At 37.7% G+C, this 13,831-nt stretch overlaps 1 protein-coding gene across 1 annotated transcript in view; it reads left to right on the forward strand.

Moving 5' to 3' along the window:
• The window catches only part of LOC115411411 (CUB and sushi domain-containing protein 1-like), a 692,182-nt gene that overhangs the window by 31,886 nt on the left and 646,465 nt on the right, over nucleotides 1–13,831 (forward strand). The gene's annotated exons all lie outside the window — the stretch shown is intronic.

Raw genomic sequence — 13,831 nt, forward strand, 5'->3', positions numbered from 1 at the left:
GGGCTAAAGGGGTTAAAAAGGGTAATATTTTAAATGCAATGGGCTAAGTGCAAGATATAACATGCAAGTGTAATTAAAAAAAAAAAAAAAAAAAAAAAAAAGAATAAACCATCACTAACTTGTCTCTCCATGTTGTCCTCCTCAGGGTGTTCAGGCACATGCATCCCTCGGGGTCTGGGCACCTCTTAAAGGTTCCGGGCAGAGCCATGGGATAAGATGGTGTTAATGGGTTCCAGTTTATATGTTTAGGTTAAAATATTTTTTTGGGGTTTATTTGGTAAACATGTAAATTCATAACCATTCATATTCATTCATAAAAAACCATTTGTTTACTTGTATACTTTATAAAATAACGTCATTTTGAATAGATATAATAGAACTTACCTTGTCATTTTCAGTTAGTTTTGTCCTTTCACAGCAGAGTATAAAAGGCCAAATTAATCCTTCAGCTGCTCCTACAACCTCATTTTATACATGTTTTTAATAGTAATGACTCCTGAAAGAATCCACATATATGAAGACTATAAAAAAAAATATGAACACCCTCACATGCTGGTTGATTCTTCATGACCTTACCATTTAGCAGTCAATACCACGAGTACTCTGTTCCGTGAATTGGTGTAAACAGTGCTGTTGCCAGGGAAACGGGAAACTGTTGGCTGATGGCACTATTATGATGTTAAGTACATGTACCTTCAAGGATGGCTTCAGCCTTTTTCTACTGAGGGCTTTTGTAGGCTCGTGCTTTTCATCACAGACCACAGAAACTAACCATCCTCTATTCGCTGTAAACTGTTTGAGTTTTTGGACCGTTTTTTTGACACTGTAATATAATGATGTTGAACTTAAAGTGAGCTCAGATCACGTACAGCTGCTGTTGGCTGCAGATGTCAGTACAGTCTGGTAAAGTGCGGTTGGAAACAGATGCTTCCCAAAGTGGCACAAAACACAACATTAGATCTTTTATACTGTTATAAGAAGTGTGAAAATATCCAAGTGGGCATGTTGGGGACGTCTCCGTTTCCATATCAGTGACAGATGTTAGCTAAACTGTTTTTCTGTGTTAAGTTGTTTCGTGTTTAAGTTGATCCTGTTTTGCATTTCTTATTTCTTTATTGGATTAGTAAAATGGTGTATCCGCTGCAGTAGAGCTGTAACGCCAGGAGAGTTAACACCGAAGACAAGCACAGATATGATGTGAACAGGATGATGCTTTACTTGATGTTCAAAATAAAAGCTCAGTGTTTATGTTTGTAATGGAACTGTGGCAGGAAGAATTCTGAAACGAATACAAAATTTGGCTGTGTCCTCCCGAGACCCAGCAATGTGGTGGACAAAGGTTTCACAGCTTAAAAAAACAAACAAAAACAAAACAAAAACGCTTTTCAATGCAAAGGACGTTCAATAATGATTAAAAAAAAAAGTCTAAAAAAATTAAAGGCAAGGCAAATTTATTTGTATAACACAATTCATACACAGGGCAATTCACAATTACACACAATTACAATTAAAACATAATCAAAAAAAGCATAAATAATAATCAGTTAAAATAAAGTAAAAGACAAGAGTGCAGATAGAACCCGTTCAGTTGTTCTATGCATAGTTGAAAAGAGCTGTTTTCATCTTGGACGTAAACATTGAACTGTTGCATCACACTGTTTTGATCCAAGACAATTATTTCATGTTAGTTTCCATTTTTATGCCATAAATAATGTGTATAATCCAGCAGCTCTTCACTGTTTCTGTAGAAGCACTGACATTAGTGGTCATTTTTGTCTCCACTGCATAAAAGACCTGAGTTTAAACAGTGTCATTATAAAACTGATGGCTCTTCACAGGTCCTCGCTGTTAAAGGATGCTGTACATGCTGCTGCGGTATCTATCTAGGGTGCTATACGTGGACATGGTGTGATAGTTATGCAGCTGACATATTCTGTCATGGTTATCTTGCTAACATAGATCTCCTGGGCTTACACGTGACAACATCAGTAATGCTTTCACAAAGGACTGTGGGTGTTAAACAGAAAGCATTCAATAGGGAGATATACTGTTACAATATTTGATATAGCCTCTTCTCTTCTCTTCTCTCTTCTCTTCTCTTCTCTTCTCTTCTCTTCTCTTCTCTTCTCTTCTCTTCTCTTCTCTTCTCTTCTCTTCTCTTCTCTTCTCTTCTCTTCTCTTCTCTTCTCTTCTCTTCTCTTCTCTTCTCTTCAGTCTGGAAGTGACAGTCAAATCAAGCTCCTTTCCGAGTGAATCTAAGAAAAAATCTGACTGAATGTGTACTGACTTCATTAACATGTATATTAATGTATCGGGCAGTCAAACAGCTGTGGCCTCAGAGTCTTCAACAAGCTAAAGTCAGCTCTCAATAGGAAAACACCAACACTGCTCTTTTCTCTTTTCTAAATAAGATGTAACTGTGGCAGTACACAGGATGAGATTTTTCGGCCTGGCAGAGAGCTTTGCCTTGATAAATGGACCACTTTGGATGATGATGATAATTCAGATTTCAGTTAGCTACATTTTTTTGTTGAGGTAAATTGATTATGGGGGTAATTCAATCTTACAGAAGTGAGTGTTAGTCATTCTTACATAATTGAGTGGATTACGACTAAATTACAATTTTAAACAGAAGTGCTGATTACATTTAAATGTTTCTTGAGTTTTTAAGAAGATGGCAGATTATCGTCTACAAAAGGTGACCGGGACAGTGATCGCAATGTTTCCTGCATCACAGTCACTGCAGCACCATGACAAAAGGCTCATTTAGATGTAAAGTGATGCTTATAAGTTGGCAAGAGTGACATGTCTCTAGCATAGTTTCTGGTGAAAACTCACATCACAAGATTAATGATCTGAGTACATCCTCCTCTCCTCTCCTCTCCTCTCCTCTCCTCTCCTCTCCTCTCCTCTCCTCTCCTCTCCTCTCCTCTCCTCTCCTCTCCTCTCCTCTCCTCTCCTCTCCTCTCCTCTCCTCTCCTCTCCTCTCCTCTCCTCTCCTCTCCTCTCCTCTCCTCTCCTCTCCCAAGGTTTACAACTTTATGGGGGGTGTTGAAGATGTCCACGCTAAACTATCTTTGCGTTGATATAGTTACGTTCTGTTATTTTCCCCTAGGGCATTACCGATTTCAGATTTTTTTCAGATCGACTTATTTGTCAATAAAGTTGAAGTTGAGTCGACTAGTCGTATGATGACATCATCACACTGACAGCGGAGGAACAACACAGACACACAGCCGTTCAACAATGAGCAACTTGTACTAATATTCACTGTAACGTTAACAATGTATAGAAAAGGGCAGAATAAAAAACTTGCAAGACACAAGCATCAACAGTCCTTCTCATACATTTAACCAAAACAGAACATAGGCCAACACCTTGAATTTTCTTTTGAATTTAAGTGAACAACACAAAGTGGGAAAAGGTTAAGATGACAGCAGCATGTTAGAGAAAAGAGCGCATTGTCTTCATGAAATAAATGAACACAATAATCCAAACACACTGTCTGTCCAAATTATTATTCAATACTGGTCTTGGCCTTGCGCTAGTGATGCGCGGGTTGTTTTTTTTTTTTTTTTTTTCAACCTGCTTTTATTGAATTATTTGACCTACCCCGCAAAGAAAGTAACATTTTTTGGACCCGCACCAACCCAACCCGGGTCCGCTGATCTGCACATCACTACCTTGCGCTCCATGTTTTAATGTAGAAAGATGATAGTATTGACATCAGGGTTCTCGCTAGCGTCATTGAACGCCGGGGCCCCAGACGCTGTCCCTTGGGGGCCCCAACGCTGAGATTTGACCCGCGATGCTGTCTTTCAACCAGCATAGCGGTGTTTTTTTTGTGTGTGTGTGTGTAATCGTCCAGCATAATGATAATGAGATTTGAATGTGAAAAAATATATTTCTTTGTCTTGGCGCAAAGTGCTGCAGACAGGAAATGAGAACAATATAATCAACACCCCTTTGTGTGCCGTGGTATTGTCTGACGCCTGCCCAGCAACATCACTTGCCTTACGCTCATTGGCTGACAATGAGACTTCAATCAACTTATCTTATTTAAATGGACCGATCACCTGTGGAAAATTATATCTAAAATTTAGCCTGTGCGTGCGTGTAGTGGGAGTGCCGCTCCGATTACATGGCTCGTATTTTCCCAGACAGTGTCTTTGGAAAAAAATGTTATTTCTTCTTGTATATTGTGTCTGAGTATCAATTTGTGTCAAGTTCCCATATGGAGTAATTGCCATCAATAATTACCATTCACAAATTGAAAAAAAAAAACAAAACAGTTTTTGCTTTTAATCATTGTTGTAACAAAAACAAAAACTTGGCTTCATTCCTCAAAATTTGCCCCTCAAAATGCAGGAAATAGTGTTTCAGAGAGTTATAAATTTCAAAATTTTCTGGGGGTGGATCCACCTTGGACCCCCCTATAAAACTCACACCACAGCGCAGTACATGGTGCCCCTACACTGTGAAAAAATCCTAGTGAGAACCCTGGACATGTGGTGAATGAAGGCTTGCATGCTGTTGGGTGATGGAAGGGAGAAAGAGAATAACACATGACTAGTTTACTCCTCCAGAGTAATGTCAACTTGTGCCACAGACGTCGACACATTGACAAAGCAACGTTTCTGTTAATGCTCTATTTTCCCCTTTGAGTGAATTCTGTTGTACCCACGCTCCACTGTAGCAAAAATTCTAGGGGGCCAGGGGGTGCCATTGGGGTGGATGGGGTGCCTCCCTAATATAATGGTAGGGGAAAAGAGAACAGAGTCTGTGGATGTAGGTTCTATGTTAAGGGGTCTGGCAGCAGCACACCTGAAGGTAGATTTCACATTCTACAAAATTATGTCTGAAATAGAACAATTTTTCCTCTGTCTGGGGGGTCAGGGATGTATTTTTTCTGTAATTTCTGAAATGACAACAATGTATTGTAAGTGAGAACAGGGGAGGTGGGTATGTATTTGCGCATTGCTTTTTAGTTGTTGTTTTTTCTCCTCTCTTCTCTTCTGTGACTATTAAATTATGTATTGTGACTGTGTCCATGTTGACACAATACCACTCATGTAGTTATTTTCATTCATTGTTCTGTTGTTTGAGTGGCAGTTGCAATGATATCCTCTTTGTTTTGTGGATGCTTTTTGTTCTTTACTGCCTGATTGTGTGACAACTTTCTGACAACGATCTGAAAACCACGAGCCATAGTTAGTTTGGAGGAAGAAGCTCATCAGTCCCCCGGCCTCTGACCTGGAAGAGCTTATTATTTACAGTGTGTGGAGCGTATCGCCTGGTGATTGTGTCAGTTACTTGTGGAACCACTTAAAAAACCTGTCCTCTATAATTTAGGAAGTCACTTATATTTTATGTATAGAGATTGTTACAGGATTGAACTTTTTCTGTACACAGAAATCCTTTTTCTCTTGTCGAAATGTATTACATCCCTAAAACGCTTCTGTCACTGTCGGCAAAAGTTATGCAAACAAACCTTTTACATGGTGAAATTACATAACTGCATATAGCTGCAATGTTAGGCTTTGTAAAAGGAAATCTGGCAGCCATTGTGGGAATAAAAGTCTTGTTAAATCAGTGTATACAGTAAAACAAAGTGACAATACAATAAAATGTTACAGATTACAGAAAAGATTTGTGTTATAAACACTCAGTAGGTGAAGTGCCACATATTCTACATGTCAATAAAGATATTTCTAGAAAATCTTATGAAAATAAGACTCAGTCTGCTGTTTTAACTCTTGTGTGTGTGAGAGAGAAATTGTTGTTGTTTTTTTTTTTTTTCTTTTTTTAAATAGGAGTCTGTCCTTTGTGACTGAGCAGCTTAAATCGCAAATCATTAGCATTTTGCCAACAGCTCAGAGGGTCATGAGTGTCAAGTAAAACTCCATCCATCCAGGGCTTTTATGAGTAGGACATTAGACAGGCCAGAAAATAGTCTGGGACAACAGTCAGACTCCACTACCAAGTGTTTCCCTGCAGTGGAAAATTGAGAGACCCAAGAGGAGACGGAACAGATATAAAAACTAATTTGTTCCTGTACCCAGTGCCTTTTTTAATGCCAGGAAGTATTGCTTGTGGGCGCTGGTTGTGTGCAATAAGTCGCCACTGTACGCTTTAAATGCAAAAGCTTTTATCGATGCACGCTAGGTTGTAGTTCTGTGGTGTCCTGTTTCAGCCACGGATGTCTGCTGTTACTGCAGATGCTTTGTTTTGATGATTTGCAGTTATTTTAGAAAATGTCAGAGAGCAGGTGAAGCCACTATTTCTTAGAATGTATTTTGTGTCTATTTCTAGCGGGAGACTGGTGCTGTTTTCACACGGTGGTATTTTATACTGTTGTGTGACGAGCTGGCATAAAAGTGTTAGCTTCTAAGCAGTGACATGGAGCAGGACCAGAGAGCAACAAGGCTGTTAAAGAGCAGAGAGTAGTGTAGTAGTGTGAGTGTGTGTGTGTGTTTGTGTGTGTGTGTGTTAAGGAAAAAAGATAAACAGATTTAGATGTCTTTCAGTGTTGTGGTGACTTGGTCGGAATCATAACAATGTTCAAATCGATGACCAAAATAAGAAAAAAACACACTCACACATAAACAGAAAAATACGGAGCCCGGGAGGGGACATGCAAAAAATAAAAATTATTGCGTTATAACGCAAAAGTATTGCGTTATAACGCAAAAACTATTGCGTTATAACGCAAAAACTATTGCGATATAACGCAAAAGTATTGCGTTACAACGCAATAGTTTTGCGTTATAACGCAATCATATATGCTCTCTCTTGATTGAGGTCCGTACATAATACATTGTAATCCAGTTCGGGTCCGACCGTGCCAGGTCTGACACGCCCCCCTGTCCTGTGTAGTATGACCATAACTCTTTCATTATTAGTCCGATCGGAAAAATTCCAACGGTTTTTGAATTAAATTCCTATTTGCCCAGCTTCACGTCTGTGTGCAGCTTCATGGATACAGATGTATGTGCGCCAAGTGTGAATGATCTGCGCATGAGAAGGAGGATGTGCGAATTGTATTAAAATCCTTTATACTCCTGAGCCTCAGATGGTCCACCTGGACTGGTTTTCTTATTTTGATCATAAAAAGGTCAGAAAATATGCTTTGAGTTGTTTTGTCAATTTTTGCAGACCACTTCGAACGTTCAATATTGCAATCACTATTTGTTTTAATACTGTAATAACAATTTAAAATGACAAAAAACACAAAAACGGAATTAGTTTTTTTTTTTTTTTTTTTTTTTTTTTTTTTTAGTTTTAGCAGAAAAACACTGAAATTAGACATGGATACAACATTTGAAAGTTAAATATGAACTTTAAAAGTATAAAAACTGTTTAAAACAAGCTGTGTGAGTATTTGCCTTTTATTGTGCAAAAACAGGGTAAAAATCCAAACTCTACAGGTGTGTGTCCCCCCACACATACACACACCACACACACATACACACACCACACACACACACATACACACACCACACACACACACACACACACACACACACACACACACACACACACACACGCACACACACACACACACACACACACAGGGCATTTGTCCGTTCTGTGTCTGCAGAGTTCCTTCATGTTCGTGGTTCTGCAGAAACAGTTGTGTCAGTTCACAGCTCTGATCCAGGCAGTGCTCCTATGGCACAGTCTGCACATGGAAAATAGTCTGTTGAAACCAAAAGTCCGTCCTCCTGTGGATGTGTTGAATGTCTGTGGTATTTGGACTGATCATCATCAGGCTCTTCCTCTGTCCTTCATCTGTGTGTGGACTGTCTTCAGTCTCTGCTCTCATCACCAGAGCCTTTGCGCATCACCGTGACTTCTCTCTCTTCATCCTTGAATGTAACTACCGGTGGACACATGGAAAAATCACACACAGAACAATGTATTAGACAAACAAAACAAGGTCAAATTGTACTATTGAAGAAAAAAAGTCACCGAACATCAGCGTATGCGCTCTTATTTTGGAGAGCGTCATGCGCACTTTTACACACAGAAAGTCCAGCATACTCCAAACTAACACATACTCTACACGGTTCATACTTTATTCTATAAAACCACGATGCAGTATAAGCGTCAGTTTACACATATACTAAAGTGAAACAAGTAAAAACTCCATAGAAAAAAGCAGACAGTGCTTCAGTCATGTAGAAAATCCACTAAATGGAACTGGGTGAACTTTACCTTTCTTCTTCAGATGTTGCTCCATCAGTCGCTCCTTCGGTCACAAATCCATCCGTAAACCTCCAGGGGGGTCATGGGACTTGGGATATCCATCTTGCCTACATTTTCCAAAACTAGATCTAATCTGTTATCCACTCCGTTATGCGCTCCGGTTCTTCGCTCCATGAATCCGCTCTGCTGTGTGCATCCCCAGTCACCGAATGGCTTATTTTGCGTCTTCTAGGACAGGTGCCCGTGAAATTTTTGCACTGACCCGAGAATGTCCATAAAGCACAGAGTCTCAGCTTTCAGAAACCGTTGGAATTTTTCTGATCGGACAAATAATGACAGAGTTACGGTCATCTGAACTACACATGCATAGGGCACAGGACTGCAGGTACAGGTGTGTCTGACCTGACGACCTGTCCGATCCCGAATGCAGATCCCAATGCAAAAACTATTGCGTTATAACGCAATACTTTTGCGTTTAAACGCAATACTTTTGCATTATAACGCAAAAACTATTGCATTATAACGCAATACTTTTGAACTATTGCGTTATAACGCAATACATTTTTTTCTCTTCATGTCCCTTCCCGGGCTCCGTAGAAAAGACAAAAACAATCAGAAGAAAAAAAAAAAATGCACAGAAGATGGACAGACTATATTATTGTGTTTGTCAGGAACATGAGTAACTACAGAGACAAAATCAAAGATAAAAACCAAATAAAATAAAAATCATCCATATGTCAGATTTTATTTACTCGGTGCATTGTTTGCAGAGCTTAGAGGTGAAACAGCCATGAAGTGTGTCAGGGTGTGAGATGGATGACTGAAACACCCATCTAGTCTTAAATACGTCCATAAAAATGAATGTGTTTAGTACATCCTTGTGTGTCCTTGTGTAGGACCACAAGGTCTTGACCTTGTTGCAGTAGCAATTTTCCCCTAATGTCCTTTTTTTTTTTTTTTTTTTTTAAATGGGGGGAAATAGTCTGTCTCAACCCATTAACGTGCAGCTTAGATATAAGAGCACATCTCAATTACCAGGTGCTTTAACCATTCACTGGCGACATAACACATGAGACAGCCAGGCTCACTTATACTGTGTGTGAATTCATTACCCAGTCTACCACTATACAGGAGATCATTTGGTATCCACTTGTCACACTAGGTATTTGCTAGAGCAAGCATTAAGCTAATGAAGGAAGGGAAAGTCTGAACTAAAAGACAAGAGCGTTATCATTCTGTCTTTCTTTAGCTGTGTGGTGGTCCTTTACTTATTGGCTTACTATAAATTCAAGCTCTAATAATTGGATTAGAGTGGAGGTAACGGTTATTGTGTTAACCAAAGACACAGAAGACATACAGCCTTGGAAATAAACCCCCTGCGATTCAATACAGCAACCCTTCAGCATGACCTTTACTTATTCTCTTCTTGGAATTAATTGTTTCTGAATAGGAACTTGGAATTTCACATATCGGGTGAATTTTCCATGTTACCGTGTTCCATATTTGTAAAAGAAAATGTAATCTGTGAGGAGAAAATGGAGTCAAGCAGTAACAGTCACGGGTCAATCCAGTTTTACAGAGAGTGATCACAGTAGAACAGTCATACCCAGAATGATGTTATTGTCTCTGTGGTGCTCAGGTAACATTATGCCTCTGAGATGCGTGACTCTAGTTCAGGTCAGAGTTGAACTAACCCTGTAATAGTGCACAGAGCATTTGTTGTGTCCTGATAGCATGTTATAGACGGTGGATACACTAGGAGGGCTGGTGTGCAATGATAAACAACAGCAAATTTTGTTGTTGCGTTGTCAAAAGTACATTTATGCATGAGCAAATCAAACTCTGCCTGAATATTTTTTATGTGGACACAGTTATGTTTTTCTGAACTTCAATGCAATTATTTGCACAAATTTCTGTGTTTGGTGTGAAATGAACTGAAAGCACTTCTGCTGTTAGTAGTCGCTTTTCCGTTGACCCTCAAATTAACTTGCGCATAAAAATTTGCCTAATGTCAAAGTGTCGATGTTGCCAAAACTCTCGTTTTTTGATTAAAATTTTTTGTGCTGGAAAGAGTTGGTTTTCCAGAGTAGCAAAATTGGTATATCCCATAAAACTGCAACTAGAAAGACCTTTTTCCACAACTAGAGTCATGTGATAAAAAAAAAAAAAAAAAAAAAAAAAAAAAAAAAGGATGTTGACGAATGTTACAACAAGTGAAGAAGAGTTTTATAAGAAACATGGCATGGTATGTGTGGACACAAGGAAATTTGAATAAGTTTTAAATTTAGTATGGGATAGAGGGATAATTTATGATAATAAATATATCTGTAAATCAACGTGATTTATGTTTGTTGCCATGTTTATGGAATGATTTCTCGTGTCATCTTGCGATAATAAATAAAATCATCACATTTGTGATTTAATGTTGAAACCAACATTATGCACTTCTGTTTTTTTGACATTAAATAAATATTGGTAAAGTTTTGCATAGATGTCCAATGGAAAAGCCACTAGTGATTTTTATTTTTCCATATTTGCGAATAAACATTTAATTTGTCTTTTTTCGGATTTAACGGATACAGAAACATGTAAACTCATTCCAAGGGGGATATTCATTGATATTCATTAAGAAAAGAATAAATAAATACATTTTTGCCTCACATTTGTATAACCCTGATAGTATTACAAGTCCTGTTTATTACAAATATTGACTTATCACTACTTCATCACAGTGGATCGGTAAATTTTAGGATATACAGATGTCCATTAAAAAACAGAGCTGTGCACAACACAGTATTTTCAGACAGTCTTTTTATGTTTTTTTTTTGCAGAGATGCACCTAAACACTGCAGCAAAAATTTCTTTAATAAGTGCTAAATGTTTAAGTCTATTTTCGAAATAATTGACTCCTTCTAAAGCAGTCTGTAGATCTAATCTAAAAACCTAAAAGATATGAGTGACTATCATATAAACCTGCCTCACTTGAGTAGTTGAAATCACAAAATTGACTGTTTTTTTGCTTGAAAAGTTTCTGTCAAGATTGCTCTATTACCAAAACACATGGCGAATCATTTTCTTTGATCAGCTAATTCACTAATCGATAAATAGTTGTCGTAATGCTTTGTTGTCTCGGGGAACTGAGGGGAACAGCAGCTGCGGAACTGACCGAGAAAACGTAGTCTATAACTCTGTTAAAAAAAACAAACAAACATCAGAGGACACATATATACTGTACACAAGATATGCTAATCCAATTAATTATTAAACTATAAACAGTCCAGGGATATTTATTTATTCATTCATGTGCTCCTTTATTTCCGTAGGTAGTTTCATTGAGATCAGGGTCTCTATTTCAATGGAGAACTGAGTAGAAAAATAAACATATACACTTAAAACACCGGAGATTACATTATACATTAACACAGTCCCCTATGAAATACATTTGCTAGATTGATTGTACATGCGAGTGCAGCCTTTGAAGTGTTGTTTGAACCCAGATGGACAGAAAACGGCAGTGAGTCATTGCTACTAGCTGAGCAGTGGTTCGGTTTTTGGGGCGTTAGCTTAAGAGAAAAAGCAGAGAAATTAAAAATGGAGGTGGATGAAGTAAAAGGCAGTAGTGGGGCTAAAAGGCAAAGAGAAAAGAAAGAGATGAGGAAAGAGTGAGTATGAAGAGCAAATGGAGGGGGTTGAATAAAGCTTCCGGGCCCCAGAAGGCCGAACTCTCAGACATTTTAATCAATAACCGCAGCTCTATCAAAGGACGACTGATAGGCCAGAGACAGAGGAATTGTTCTGCACTGGCTGCCTCACCCCAAAGGAGTGACTCAACACTCTGGGATGGGGTGAGGATGAAGAGGGCGGCAGAGGCAGATGGATGAGGAGAATGACAAGGAATAAGGAAAGGACAGAGAAAAACAGACAATAGACACGCAATTACAGAGACAGAGCGAGGCACAAGAGTCTGACGCGCAGCTTTTTTGATAGATTTTCCACTCGTTTTTGTCATTTTCTGCCATTATGTTACAGACAGAAAGTTGCGACTGTGTGTATGTACATAGATCCAATAGTCCTTTTTATGTCTTGACACTTAACTACATATGTTTTAGACCACAGGTGTCAAACATGCGGCCCGGGGGCCAAATCCGGCCCGCTAAAGGGTCCAGTCTGGCTCTTGGGATGAATTTGTGAAATGCAAAAATGACACTAAGATATTAACAATCCTTTTATTTCAGGTTCCACATTCAGACTAATTCAATCTCAAGTGGGTCAAATTCATAAAATACTATCATAATAACATATAAATAATGACAACTCCAAATTTTTCTTTTTGTAAATGTAAATGTTTTTATGTATTTATACTAAAACAAAGTATAATTTTGCAAAAAATGTGAATAACCTGAAATGTCTTAAGAGAAGTAAGTACAATTTGAACAATTTTCTGCCTGTTACTAAATGTTTTGTGTGTTTGTAGATCCACTGTGATCTGTAAGTTATAATGTACATGTATAAATGATAAACTGAGGCATAATATTGTTAAAATTACACTTATTTTTTCAGTTTGTTCATGTTATTCACATCTTTTGAAAGGATAATTTGTAGATGTAAACCTTTTCATTATGTAAATTTACTTTTTTCACTCTAAAACAGAGAAAAGTTTGGAGTTGACATTATTTATATATTATTATGTTATTGTTTTACTGATTCGGCCCACTTCAGATCAAATTTAGCTGAATGTGGCCCCTGAAATAAAATTAGTTTAACACCCCTGTTTTAGACAAAGGGATGCTATGACCTGAAACTGGTTCAGTGCTGTTTTTGTGCAGGATCATTCTAACATAAAACTATACATTTCAAAATGATTGTATTTTCTATATTTTCACCAGTTTCCCTCTGTAACCTACCTCAATACCTGCACCATACACAAGGGACATATGAATCCAAATGAAAAATAAAAAAAGGATTTCATCAACTTAATTCTTATTGCAGTTATTTCCCTGAATAGTAGACATCTATCCAAGGAAATCACTGAAATGCAAGTTTATTTATTTATTCTTTTTCTAATTATATGCAAGAGGGTTAATATGGAAATTTACTTTGTGTGTGAAATTGTACCAGAATTGGGTTATTTATACTGATCTATACATGAAACTTGATTTGTTCCTCGCATGTATGGAAACATATCACTTGCATTCTGAAATGAAACTAGATTATTCTGTAATAAACAGACTACCAGTGAAACAGAAAAGTAGATATAAATAGAAATAGATAGATAGATAGATAGATAGATAGATAGATAGATAGATAGATAGATAGATAGATAGATAGATAGATAGATAGATAGATAGATAGATAGATAGATAGATAGATAGATAGATAGATGAATAAATACATAAATCAAATCAAATCAAATCAAATCAAATCAAATCAATCCTGGTGCAGCTCAGGTTGTGACAGTCCAAATACCATTCGATAATAACTCCTTCCATCAGTCATGTCAGTGGTTTGTCACAACCTCAGTTAACTGATTTATCCTAATTTTACGGTGGCTGTACAGAGTAAAGAGCAGCAAAATGTACCAAAGTTGATATAATATGTTAAAGTATGAATTATAAATGGTTTC

The sequence above is a fragment of the Sphaeramia orbicularis genome, chromosome 3, assembly GCF_902148855.1.
Source record: "Sphaeramia orbicularis chromosome 3, fSphaOr1.1, whole genome shotgun sequence".
NCBI classification, from domain to species: Eukaryota; Metazoa; Chordata; class Actinopteri; order Kurtiformes; family Apogonidae; genus Sphaeramia; species Sphaeramia orbicularis.